The following is a 13,330-nucleotide window of genomic DNA, read 5'->3' on the forward strand; positions in this document are numbered from 1 at the left end:
GCTGGAAAACCTAAGACAGGTGAATTGAGGGTATGTCTTGACCATAAACATCTGAATGAGGCTATAAGACGTCCACATTACCCAATGCGTACAATTGATGACGTCACAAGCAAATTAAATGGCGCAAACCATTTAAGCGTATTAGACGTAACACATGCATATTGGTCAATTAAGTTGGACACGAAGTCCTCTTACCTTACAACGTTTAGTAGACCGTTTGGACGGTACAGGTACTTACGTATGCCATTTGGTCTGAACTGCAGTCAAGACATTTGGCAAAGGACAATTGACGAAACATTTGAAGGTCTTAAAGGGGTAGCATGTGTAGTAGACGACGTTTTGATTTGGGGAAGAACTAAGTCTGAGCATGACAGCAATCTACTCGCTTTGCTTAACAGGGCACGCAAGAAAGGGGTATGTTTCAATCCAGAGAAACTCCTGATTGACGTAAAAGAAGTGCCATTCTTTGGTCATGTCATTACAGACACTGGTCTTAAAGTTGACAGTGAAAAGGTTAAAGCAATTACGTTTTTGCAGTACCCAAAATCAAAGACAGAACTAGAAACAGTTATTGGCATGGTTAATTACCTGCAAACGTTTTCACCACATTTGGCTGACATTACAAGCAGTTTACGTGCTTTACTCAAGAAAGACGTGGAATTCGTATTCGATCAGCCACAAATTGACGATTTCAATAAAATGAAGGACGTAGTGACGCAAAGCCCAGTACGTGCGTACTTTGACAATAAAAAAAACAGGTTACGCTTGAATGCGATGCAAGCAAACATGGTGTTGGTGCCACCATTTTGCAAGACGGCAAACCAATTGCTTTTGCAAGCATGACATTGACCCCTACACAGAGCTCGTATGCAAACATTGAACGAGAGATGTTGGCAATTGTGTTTGGTTGTCAACGATTTTATCAGTACGTGTATGGACGTAAGGTCATAGTTCTTTCTGACCATAGACCAATTGCAGCCATCATGAAAAAACCTCTGTCTGCTGCACCGCCTCGTTTGTAGAGAATGTTACTCATGATTCAAAAATACGACATAGAGTTCAGGTATGTGCCTGGGAAACAAGTTCCCATAAGCGACCTACTGTCTAGACAGCCAATGAGTCAAACGCTTGATGAATATGGGGGCTTGACTTCGATGTTGTTATATTTTCAGCCTTCAGAGGCTGGTAGCGGTATTGTGTTTTTATTATTTTTTAAGAAACCTTGTTTAAGACCTTTCTTATACTTAGATTCTTATACATTCTCTGTACTTATAAAGTAAACGTGTATGTTCATCAATTGAGAGTTCTGCAGGTTATACTGAATTTTTACAGACCATTATCTGACAAGCTGCCTCTTACTCTTTTATGTATGTTGACTTGGCAATGTGTATTAATGTGATTATAAGATTGGTGGTTTCGCCAAATAAATAACCTATGGACAGATTGATTACAAAAAACCCGAAAGTTGTTCTCTCACCATTGAGAATTCCGATTACACGTAGTATGCATTTGCCGTTAAATTATAGACAATTACTTTTTTCTAAACCTACAGTCAAATTAAGTTTACTTCGAACATCTTTCATTGGAGGTACAATGCGGCTGGGTTCTAGTTCGCAGCGTAATTTAGCTCCGTGTAATCGGTATCCTACAATAAATAAGTGCAACTCCAGGAAGTGTTTATGTTGCAAGTTTTTAAATATGTCCTCTTTTATTCTTTCATCGGTTAATAACCGCAAATTTTCAGTTAATATTAAATCCGATGTCTCATGAAATTCTATGCATGTGGTTTATGTTATTACTTGAAATGTACCCTGTTGTGGTGCGCAATACGTTGGGCAGACGTGTAGATCACTTAAAACACGTTTTAGGGAACTTTTTTTTTTAATTAAAAATAGCAATAAATTTTATAACTTCATTTACCAGCACTTGAATAAAACAGGTCATAGCGTAACTAATATTTCAATTCAACCTGTGGAGCAACTTATTTTTAATAATAGTACTTCAAGTCAGTGCCAATTAAAAGCAAGGTGCATGTCAGAATTTGAATGGATTAAACGTTTGCAATCAGCTTACCCACTTGGATTAAATGATAATATTCTAAATGTTGGAACAATTTCTAAAAATAAATCGATTAATTCATTTTCTCTGTTTAGTAAACGTCTAAGAAATAAACGTTCACATGGCATTAGGAAAATGGTAACTTAAGGCGTAAATTTAAACGTCTGCTTTCTTTAAATGATTGCTACACAGTATTACAAAATGGGGGTAAACATAAATTACTAAGTGCACTTTGCTCTCTTTCTGTTTCTTCGTTGGCGCATATTGATAAGGAATGTAAACTTATTTTACTTCAATCTGACCCTCTATATGAATGTGCTTGTATTATTGAATCTTTCACTGACTACTATCTTAAACCTTTTATTGAAAATGTACTTAACAAAACTAGAAATCGTATCAAAATTGAGTTTTGTAACAAAGGTCTTGATTTAATTGACCTTCCTAAAATATATAAGCTCAGTTGAATTATACCCGAAGGGATATTAAAAAATTATAACTCTCTGATTATACTCCTTTAATTGACGTTTCGGCTAAAATTCCTAAAATATTCAATGATAAAAATGTACGTCGGTTGATTCCCCCTTATTTCCGCAATACTGAATCACCACTTATTTGCTACAAATATAGTAAACCTGTAAGAAGTATCGTTTTTAATTATAATTCTATTTCCACAGATTTAAATGTAATAAGAAATTGTCCTACATTATGTGACTGTACTAGTTCTAAATATATATATGGTCCAGTTGGACATGTTATTACTGGGGACCTTAATTTCATTCAAAATAAAAACCTTAGAAATTTGCTACGCAGAGGCCCTAAGTACAGACTGCCTATTCCTGTTGATTTTGATGACTGCATTAAGAATATCGTAACTTCCTTACATGATTATTGCACTAAATGGTGCAGGAAGGAAAATGCTGAAATTACTGCACTCAATGTTTGGAAAACAAAAATATTTAGTATGGCCATGAATAAAATATGTTTTTATGATACACATCCTTTGGCCCTACCACATTCACCTAAATTTAATAAACAAAATCTCTGTAAATTGCTTGAAGACTTAAAATCTAAATTCGTCTTAGTTCCTGCTGATAAGGCTGCTAATAATGTTATCATAATATGACGAGTGTTTTATGTTCAAACTATTTCACAAGAACTTTCACAAACTACATCATATTGTGAGTACAATAAGCTACCTAATGAAATTATTACCGACCATATTGCCCAATGCATAAAGTTAAATGTAATAGTCAATATTACTGACAAGAAATTGCCATCACTTTACTGGATACCTAAATTACATAAGACGCCATATAAAAGTCGTTTTATCGCTAATTCAGTGTCTTGTACCACCAAACAATTATCAGTGTATCTTACATCTGCATTGAGTGCTATTAGATATCATATAGCTAAATTTTGTAATAAAGTTTATGAAAATAGTAATATTAACCTATTTTGGTCAATAAAAAACACCTTAGAAGTTATTGATAAAATTGAAAATAAAAAATATAAGGTGTCGCAGGTAAGTACTTATGATTTTTCGACACTATATACAACGCTTCCTCACGCTTTAATAAAATCCAAACTTGTTTCTTTGATTGAAAAAACTTTTGCTAGAGAGAAATGTTTGTATCTAGCTTTAAACACTAAAACAGCTTTTTTTACTAATCAGATATTAGATAATTACATCATTTGGACTGGTCTTGACTTTTGTGCAGCACTTACTTTTCTTTTGGATAACTTGTTTGTTGAATTTAATGGTAAAATATTTAAACAAATTATTGGCGTTCCTATGGGTACTAATTGTGCGCCACTAATAGCTGACCTTTTTTTATATTGTTATGAAAGCGAATTTATGTTAGAATTATCTAAAACTAAGCAAGTAGATTTGATTAATTGTTTTAACCTTACTAGTAGGTACATTGATGACATACTTAATTTAGATAATCCATTATTTGAACAATATATTCACAAAATCTACCCAAAAGAACTAGTCTTAAATAGATCGCGTATATCCAATACAGACGCTGCGTATTTAGACTTACATTTAACTATTAATAATAATTTGATCAAAACTAGTTTATACGACAAACGGGACGATTTTAACTTTGAAATTGTGAATTTTCCGTTTCTAGATGGCAACATCCCTAAAGGACCTTCCTATGGTATTTACATTTCGCAGTTGGTACGTTATGCCAGAGCATGTTCGTGTATTAAAGATTTAATGATCGTAATCTAATATTAACTAAAAAATTGCTAAAACAAGGCTTTTTGTATCATAACTTAAGAAATAAATTTGCTAGATTTTACTCTAAGTATGGTGATTTAATTTCAAAATATAATGTTTCTTTAAAATGGCATTTAAATAATGGAATCTCCCATCCATTATTTTACGGAGATGTTTTGAAGCGTGTCCGCAAATTAAAATATGTTAAACCAAATGTTCATATTAAACTTTTCAATTTAATTAACTTGTTTTTATCAAAAGGATACGATGCTTATGTACTTAAAAACACGTGTTTGATGGTTTTCGATTCACTATATCTTTCTTCCCTTAAAATTTGGAATCATTAGTGATATTATAGGCATTTTTCACTGTTGAATAAAATTGTGTCATTGTGTCGTATGAACAAATCTGCATGAATACTACATTATAGGCATTTGTCACTGTTGAATAAAATTGTGTCATTGTGTCGTATGAACAAATCTGCATGTAAACTACATTTGGACTCAAATCGTACATCAAATCATTTCTGTCTTCAGTTGTCAAAACACCAATATACTGTTTGATTCCAATAATGTCGCTTTAATGGAATTACCATTTGTATTCATTTGCTTCTTAATATTAAATCACGTAAACTTGTTTTATTAGTAGCACAGCCCGATTAATATTTTTATTTAGTACTGCCCTTGGAATTTGTTCACGTCATTATGTCATTATGGATTTTTGTGACGTCATACGACCGACTTTCCCAGTTGTAATCTACATGCATAGGTCATTGGGTTTATAACGTTCCATTTTATTTATATTTTCTCTCTGATAGGCGTTTCTTGTTTGATTTAATTATTTTTAATTTGTTTAGCAGTCACATAAACAACCAAGCTATGTAATATGGAATTTTTACACCCATTATTGCTGCTTCTTCCTGTATTTGCGCGATGATTATCTGAGATATTAACTCTATGATTCTACATTCTCAAATCTTTTCTATAAAGAAGGAATGTAGTTGACAATTGTTAATAGTGTTATTTGATCGTTCGTCAAAAAGTTGTAATTCTGTTACTCTTGTATCTTCAATGCAATTGAGTAATTAAATAGTAATTAAATTGAATGCGTTTTAATTCCCTTTTATTATTGTTTAATTTGAGTTACAATGCTATGACGTTAAATTTTATTTACACTTGAATGTATTATGAATATTGCTGGGCCAAGTGTGAGGTTGAGCGCTCTATAACCAGGTTTAAACCCCCAATGCTTTGCATTGACCGTTCCAAGGCGGTGACCCCAGCTTTATTCATATTTTGTGTTTATGTTGGTTTGTATTGTGCTGTATTGTGCTGTTTTGTACTGTTTGGGCAATCGGTCACTTGCCTTAAATAAAGGACCAACTAATTGTTTTTAATGAAAATTCAATACTGCTCCAGCAGCTGGAGTTTCACTTCTTTATATTGCATGTTCACACAGTTATAAAATGTTTGACAGTTAAAGACAGCAGACTGGAACAGTTGAGAGTTGACACAAGTCGTGACTATCAAATGCAAACACGGAAACAGACTATGGAAACAGGTTGGCCGGAAACTAGGCAGGGCTGTGACAATTCTATAATTGAATTTTTCAATCACAGAGACGAGCTGTCAACAGGTGATGTTTTTTATATTTCGGGGACAAACAATTTTGATTCCCAAACAGTCACGTGCAGAATTACTAGAAAAAGTTCATGTTGGTCACATGGGTGTAGACAAAACAGTCAGCAGGGCCAAAGATGCATTTTTCTGGCCTGGGATGGTAAAGGAAATTACAGACTATGTACTGCATTGTCCTATCTGTATGAAACACAGAGCATCCAATGTTAAGGAGCCTATGGTGTCTCACGAAACACCAACCAGACCTTGGCAATATGTCCACAGCGACATATTTCATCTTGATGGGAAAGATTATCTTTTGATAACTAACTCCTATAGTAGACATTTTGAGATAGACTGGCTACCTACCGCAACTTCGCAAACTGTCATACTAAAACTTCGTGGTCATTTCAGTAGATTTGGTGTGCCAGATATTTTCTATAGTGACAACGGAAGTCAATATACTTCACAAGAATTCCATGACTTTGCTAAAAAAAATGGAATTTCACATGCAAACCTAGTTCATCCATTAGAGCACAATCAAATGGTTTGGCTGAGGTCATGGTCAAAACAGCTGAACGATTTTTAATTAAGGCAAAACAGGCAAAGACTGACCCATACATTGCAATTCTTGAATACAGAAATACTCCATTGCAAGATATAGGATTCTCGCCTGCACAATTGTTGCAAGGTCGACGCACACAATCTGTTATTCCTGTGAAAAGAGAGAAACTGATACCAAAGGCAGTAAACACATCAGTTGTCACACACAAAATTAACATGGCGAAATCTAAGCAGAAACAATATTATGATAGGTCATCAAAACAGCAGACACCGCGAAATATAAGCAGAAACAATAATATGATAGGTCATCAAAACAGCAGACACCGCTTGCACATAATCAGTGTGTTAGGCATCAAATTGGTAAAGCATGGTTACCAGCGAAGGTTATCTAAACACAATGACAGATCATACAACATTCAAACACCTGATGGGGATATATACCACAGAAATCGACAATTACTCATGAAAACAAATGAGAAATTTGACAATCAGGAATTCGCCCCAACAAGGGAACACAGCACAGACTAGCAAAACCCCAGATTATCAGCAATTAAATTTACCAAATACAAGCAACACCCCTGGGAAAAACAATTCGTGAATTCAGGCACAACAACAAGCTCTGGATGGCTTGTCAAGCCAAATACATTATATTCTGGAGATGAATGGGGTCAAATAATTGAATGTAGATAACAATGCGTTATTAGAAATTAATTGGTATGAAACAAAATACCAGTCGTGCCTTGAAACTAATTGTGTGAAGATAACAATGTATTATCTTGAGATTTATTTGTGTGAACCATAAACAATTGTACCTTGAATGAGTTTCCCATGACCATTATCTACATGAAGAGCAGCATTGCTGAAAAACTTGATTGTTTCAGTATGCTATGTTGTTGCTGATGAATGAATTTACTATGATAATATTTGGTTATATTTCGTTGTGAATGAAAGTTCATGTTAATTAATAATACTTTATGTTGTTTAGCCTATGAAGATATGTGTTATCATTAATGGAATCAATATGTGTATTTGTTTATTACATATTTGTCATTCATATATTTTACATAATGTGTTCAAGAGTTGTTTGCATCTTAAAAATGTATTTCTTATAAAAAGAGGGGGATGTTCCATGATCCAGATACATAGATAATTTTTTAATTGATGAGTAAAATTCAAAATCCGATAATTTTAAGGAGTATTTATGTTCAAAAGACCAGAATTATTAATAAATTGTACATGTAGTGTTAACTTGCTATTGCAAGCAGTTTTGTACACAATAAAGCAATAACTTTTGTTTCATTTAATATACTGTCAATAATAGGGCGTACAATTTTTTCTGGTGTTACTAATGACGATGTCGACTTAATAGAGATCGACCATTTATAACTGGCTCGCCATAAATTTTTGTTTTATTTACATGACAATAAAACACAAACACATGCAGACGCTGCGGAACATGTCACAAAAAGAAAAGCGCTTTCGGGACTGGGACTGCCGGTCAGGGTGGCACAGATTGTGACGGTCATATGAAAAACAAGCAAGCAGCAAGTTTTCGCATTACATAATGATTCTAGTGGATTCATTGATTGCAAACCGGATTTTAATATATCTAACTGTTTAAACATGTGCTTAGTCACGTTATCTGAATGGTAAGCGGGTGGTATCCGTAAAACGTGTTTATTATATATGTGTATTTCGGCTGCCCTTTAAGCAATGCTTGAAGGAAAAAGGTTTTTCCATAGTGCCACACAAGAGATAAACTGATAGCAAAACTTATATGCTTGAAGTTGGGCGATTCGGTTTTTTTTTCCGAATGTGATGTCAAATGTTTTCACCATTAGCGTATATCGATTCTCAACAATGCAGCGAAGAGTCCGTTGTGTCAACATCAGTCTTTATCGTGTGCCAAAATGAAATGATACCGTTCTGACTGAGGAGTAAATTAGGTCGGGAACCATATTCTGTACATAGATGGTGATGTCACTACGTTTTTTACTGGTGTGGACACAATGACGGGAACCAGTCATGATTACATAGAGAATTATAGGTTAGTGTTGATTATAGATCAGGTTTATCATGCGAGGCTTAGAAAACAAAAAGAACGAGCCTTGGCGAGTGCTTTTTAGTTTTCGTGCCGAGCATGATAAACCTGATCTATAATCAACACTGACCTATTAATCTATTTATCCCCCTTTTTATTCAGTAAACTTTTTTTATTTAAACAAAATAAGTTTTCACGAGTGTTTGTCGTACTTTGATAATGACTGTAGTGTAACCAAGGTCAGTGTATTACTCCGCGTTCCAAAAATAACCGCTGATCAAATAATCATTTTTTTTAAATCAGAATATCGTTCTGTAACAAAGTGTCGAGCGTTATTAATTACAATTTTAATCATATTGAATTGCAAATCTTTAAGTTTTATGATATCAATATGACATTAAGTTGTTATATACAAGGAACTACATTTGTTTACAACGTAGCCTAACACCACACACAATTCACTTTCGATATCAAACTATCGAGTCGATCACGAGGTGAACATTATTGGCTTCTTTGTTATAATATGTGGTTATTTCGTGACGAAATAACAAAGATTACTTGGATTTAAGCTAATTATATACATTAACATTTTAAATGTTGAAAGTGGCACCAAAGAATTGTGAGGCAAAGCTGTTCGAACGCTGGTGAACCGTGAAGTGACTGGGTGGGGCGAACATCAAGATCAACTTGTTCGACGGTAGACAGTGGTTGTCTAGGCTGCATTTCGGCCATAGTTTCGGTGCGTAAAGGTGTACAAGAGGAACTGTTGGATTGTTACATTTACTGGACTGAGCAAGAATGAACACTTTTGCAGCTGTTCAACAGATATGTTGGAATAATTGGTTAAGGACTGGACATTTTTGTGCCCTGTTATTGCCATGGTTTCAGTGGGTGGATATTTGTATTTCGAAATTTTTGGACCAGGAATTTGCGAACTGAGTGGTTCGTTATTCTCTTGTGCTTGAGAAAGCCGGAGTCTTTTGCCATGGCCTTCAGCATCTGACCTAACTTGTTGACACCCAATTGTTGACGCAAGAATCACCGGGATGCAGTGTCATTTGTGCGTATTGCCAGGTAGAAAAGATGCTTTGAAGAAAAATCAGATGGATGCATATCCGAGTACAGCTTGTAAATTAACACAGGATTTCTTGGTCCAGACGATTGTTTTCTACGGTCAAAGGGGAGCAACTCGCACTGACTTCTTCAAAGGGGAGCAACAACAACAGAACCTATTTGCATAGTGTTAAATTTACCTAATACAGTACACTCCACGCGTTTTCCCCAATTTCCCTCCATACTCCGCGGGTTTCGACCTGGAGGGAGATTAAGAAAATCCCGCTATACGCGGCGTTTGCATGATTTTGGACGCGGCGGTTAAGGTTCATGGGGGGGATAAAATTCATTAAAACTTCGCTTTGGATTTTCTTTATTCAATGTGGTACAATATGGTCAAACTATATATCATTTTAAAGCTTAAGACGGATAGAATAACATAAACACATTTTTGACATTCAATATTTGTGTGCTGTATTCATATTTTGGTTTAAAACCAATACATTTTTACACTAATTTACAAAATCTCAATCTAAAGTTAGGAAGGATATGCACTACCTTAAGTTGAATAAATACAAAGCTATATACATATACAAGGTCAAGTTAGCAACATTTCACAGAAAATTATTGTAATAAAACAATTAATGAGTTTTTATTCAACTGCCATTTTTGGATAAATATCCTAAACAAAGTTCTAAAAATAACTAAAACGTAACTACTTTTTAAAAATCCAGGTATGGTGGATAATAATAGTCACAATTCTAGTTCAAAGGCTTAACAATTTTGTTATTTACCTCTCAACCAAATTGCAAATTTTAAACCATCTCAAATTGAAATAGATTGCAGACGACATATAAAATTGTAAAGGAATATAAAGAAATTGACAAAACGATTGATTTTATATTTCGATTCCTTCTACCTATTTTCAAAGCGTGGTCATCGCTGTGATCCGTAGAAAAACGTGCAAAACAAATCGGTCGAAACCACGTGCAGTGGTGAGAAAACCGGGTATTTGTATACACATACCTGAGAAAACACATACTTATTTTGACAGTTGGGTGGCAACTAGTAAAACAACTATGAACATAAATCAGCAAGAGATCGCACTAAATAAAAGAAATGACCACGTAGAGATATCATCACTTACCCTATTTCAAATATTTTCCAGCTGAAAATTGTCCCCCACACGTCTTTTTTTAGTTTATTTGTATTGTTTTTCTGGAGCCGAAGTGCATCTCACAGAATATCTATCCAACTTGCGATGTTTTCACTTTCGTTATTAAAAACTCCGTTTAAAAGAATTATTTCTACTTTTAGATTGGTAAAGCGATGTATTATTATATATTATCAATAGAATAGTATACCGTGATGAATTGAACGGAGTTACGTATCGATCTTTCTGTCACTCTGTAAGCATACTATTTTATGCGCAATAATATAATACATGTGATTCGACAACGATTGTAAACATTGGTGAAATGCTTCTTACATAGTTATTCTTTTGAGTGTTTATGAGGTCTGATCGTGCAGTTTGCAAACATCAACAGAAAGATTACAATCCAATGCATTTGTTATCGTCAACCGTTTGGAATGTCATTTAGGCGATGAGTGAGTTTTTAGCATGTTTCTTTCTATTTTATTAATTTAAAAATGGCTGCCCCCATGGTGATGAAATGACATGTGTTCGAGTATTGATATTTCTAGATATGTAAACTTTTTATACTATTAAAGCGTAACTTGCCCTCGTCAATGTCGATATTAATCACTAGTTATATAATTTTCCGCCTAAATACGTGGAATAAACATGATTCAGATTTTTGAAAATAATGTATATTTTATTGTTAAAATCGCTTTGTATTTTGATTGATTTTGTGGATGTTATGATACGTTGATGTACAAAATTGGTAGCAGTTTGAAGGAAAAACATCCTTTAAAGCATACATGTATACATTTTCAATGTGGCACTCTTCCTTTAGTCAAATTTGAGTTCAAAGCTAGGGGTCCCACATTTTTCAAATTGAAGCCTCTACCCGAACCTTAACGCTCGGCAAAACTGATAAGCCGACGCGGCGGCCCTCGGCGTTGGCAACGCGGGGGAAACTCCGCGTTTTACGAGATAACGATCAATTTATTTTTGTTTGACTTCTTGATTTTCAAATAAAATTACATTTATTACAAGTACATACATGTACATGTAGTATAATATTTACAATAAAAAAAAACAACCAAGATAGATCGATCCCGACGTGGTTGTAGAAGTAGTTATTGTTGTATAGAAAACTCGTTGATTTACGACACACAAAACGTCGTCTTTTAACTAATACTTACCAATTAATATAAACACAGTTTGCAACATTGTTTTTATTTTGATAATTTAATCCAAAGTTTTCATGTTAGCGGGTGATTTTCTATACTGAACATGTATACAAATGACCAAGGACCCTAAAAATCTCGCAAATCTGTTTGAATTGACAGTTTGACGTAATCAAAGAAAAGCCGCTTCCTGTCTAAAGGCATAACTTACTCAAGTGAACACGTTCAACGAATGCATAAGGAATGGTTTTAATTGTCGGAACAAAGTCAATTCTCTGCTCGCTAATGCATTGATTTTCTCTTTGTTTGTAGGTTATTCCATTGATTGCTAAAAGGTGGTAACTATTGACTTGATAATTGCATTTAATATTCACAGTTGTATTCTTGTTGCGTCGACATTCTAAACAATGTTTACCAGTAATTATGGACCAAATCGGCAGAGAGACATTCACACATGTTAATCCCTTTTGTCAAAACACCGCAGACAGCAGTCTACACAATTGGTCAGTAGACAAGCTTTGCGTGTTTTCATAACGTCAAACACTTAAAATCCAGTTCCGCCCAGATGTCTTCTTTATTCAGTTTACAGTACAATTAGTGTTAAAATAATTACTCTACTAAAATACCGTAACGATAAAGATTCGGCGTGTTCGATTTGAAATTATTTTAGAGGAAATATCAACTTATTCGCGATATAATTTCGTTAATAAATACCAAAGAAACTTTTAACCGAAATCAACAAAATTTAATGTTCTCTGCGCTACAAAGTTTGTATCAAAAAAATCAATACACGCACGCTTTGCAGGAGTATACATTGTACCTTGACCTTGTACATTGCATCATAATTTTCGCGCGCTTTTGTCGGGAAATATATACATGATGACTGTATATTGGAAGCATTTGTAAACGTCGTGTTAACAATTAAAAATCGTAGTGTGTTTCGGATAACTAATTATTATTCTCATTTGGAAATTTTACGGAACATTATTTTTGTGTCATATGTGTTATGATTTAAATATTAATTTGTCAAATGTATTATATTAAGACTAATTCATATTGTAGACGAACCTGTGAATTAAAAAACATAATTTTTATACGAATTAATTTTCTATACAATTATCTTTTTTATACATGTACTACAGTATTTAAACAATTTATAATAACAATGTTTTTATTTTTTGGCATGGCCAGTAGCACACTGCTAACGCGGCGTTGCGCGGCGATCACTGATAAGCACGGAAAGTGTCTGCATTTACCGACTAGCTTAAAGTAAAACACGCCGCGGGAATTAGCGAACGCGGCGTAACGCCGAGCGTTTTATCGAGTTCACCTCGCTCTTCCAACGCCGCGTGAACACTCGCTAACAGAAAAAAACCCGCGGAGGGAGCGCGTTTTTTGGGGAAAACGCGTGGAGTGTACTGTACTTGAGGTTTTAATAAAAATAAATGACAAAAAAAA

General features: G+C 34.3%; 1 protein-coding gene across 1 annotated transcript in view; it reads right to left on the reverse strand.

Annotated features, from left to right (window-relative positions):
• LOC127853136 (uncharacterized) overlaps positions 1–10,735 on the reverse strand; it is a 19,603-nt gene extending 8,868 nt beyond the window's left edge. Inside the window, exon 1 of the mRNA XM_052387368.1 lies at positions 10,707–10,735. The gene's annotated coding sequence lies outside the window, so the exon portion shown is untranslated. The remainder of the gene's footprint in view (positions 1–10,706) is intronic.
• Positions 10,736–13,330: the final 2,595 nt, after the last annotated feature.

This window comes from Dreissena polymorpha, chromosome 12, assembly GCF_020536995.1.
Source record: "Dreissena polymorpha isolate Duluth1 chromosome 12, UMN_Dpol_1.0, whole genome shotgun sequence".
NCBI classification, from domain to species: Eukaryota; Metazoa; Mollusca; class Bivalvia; order Myida; family Dreissenidae; genus Dreissena; species Dreissena polymorpha.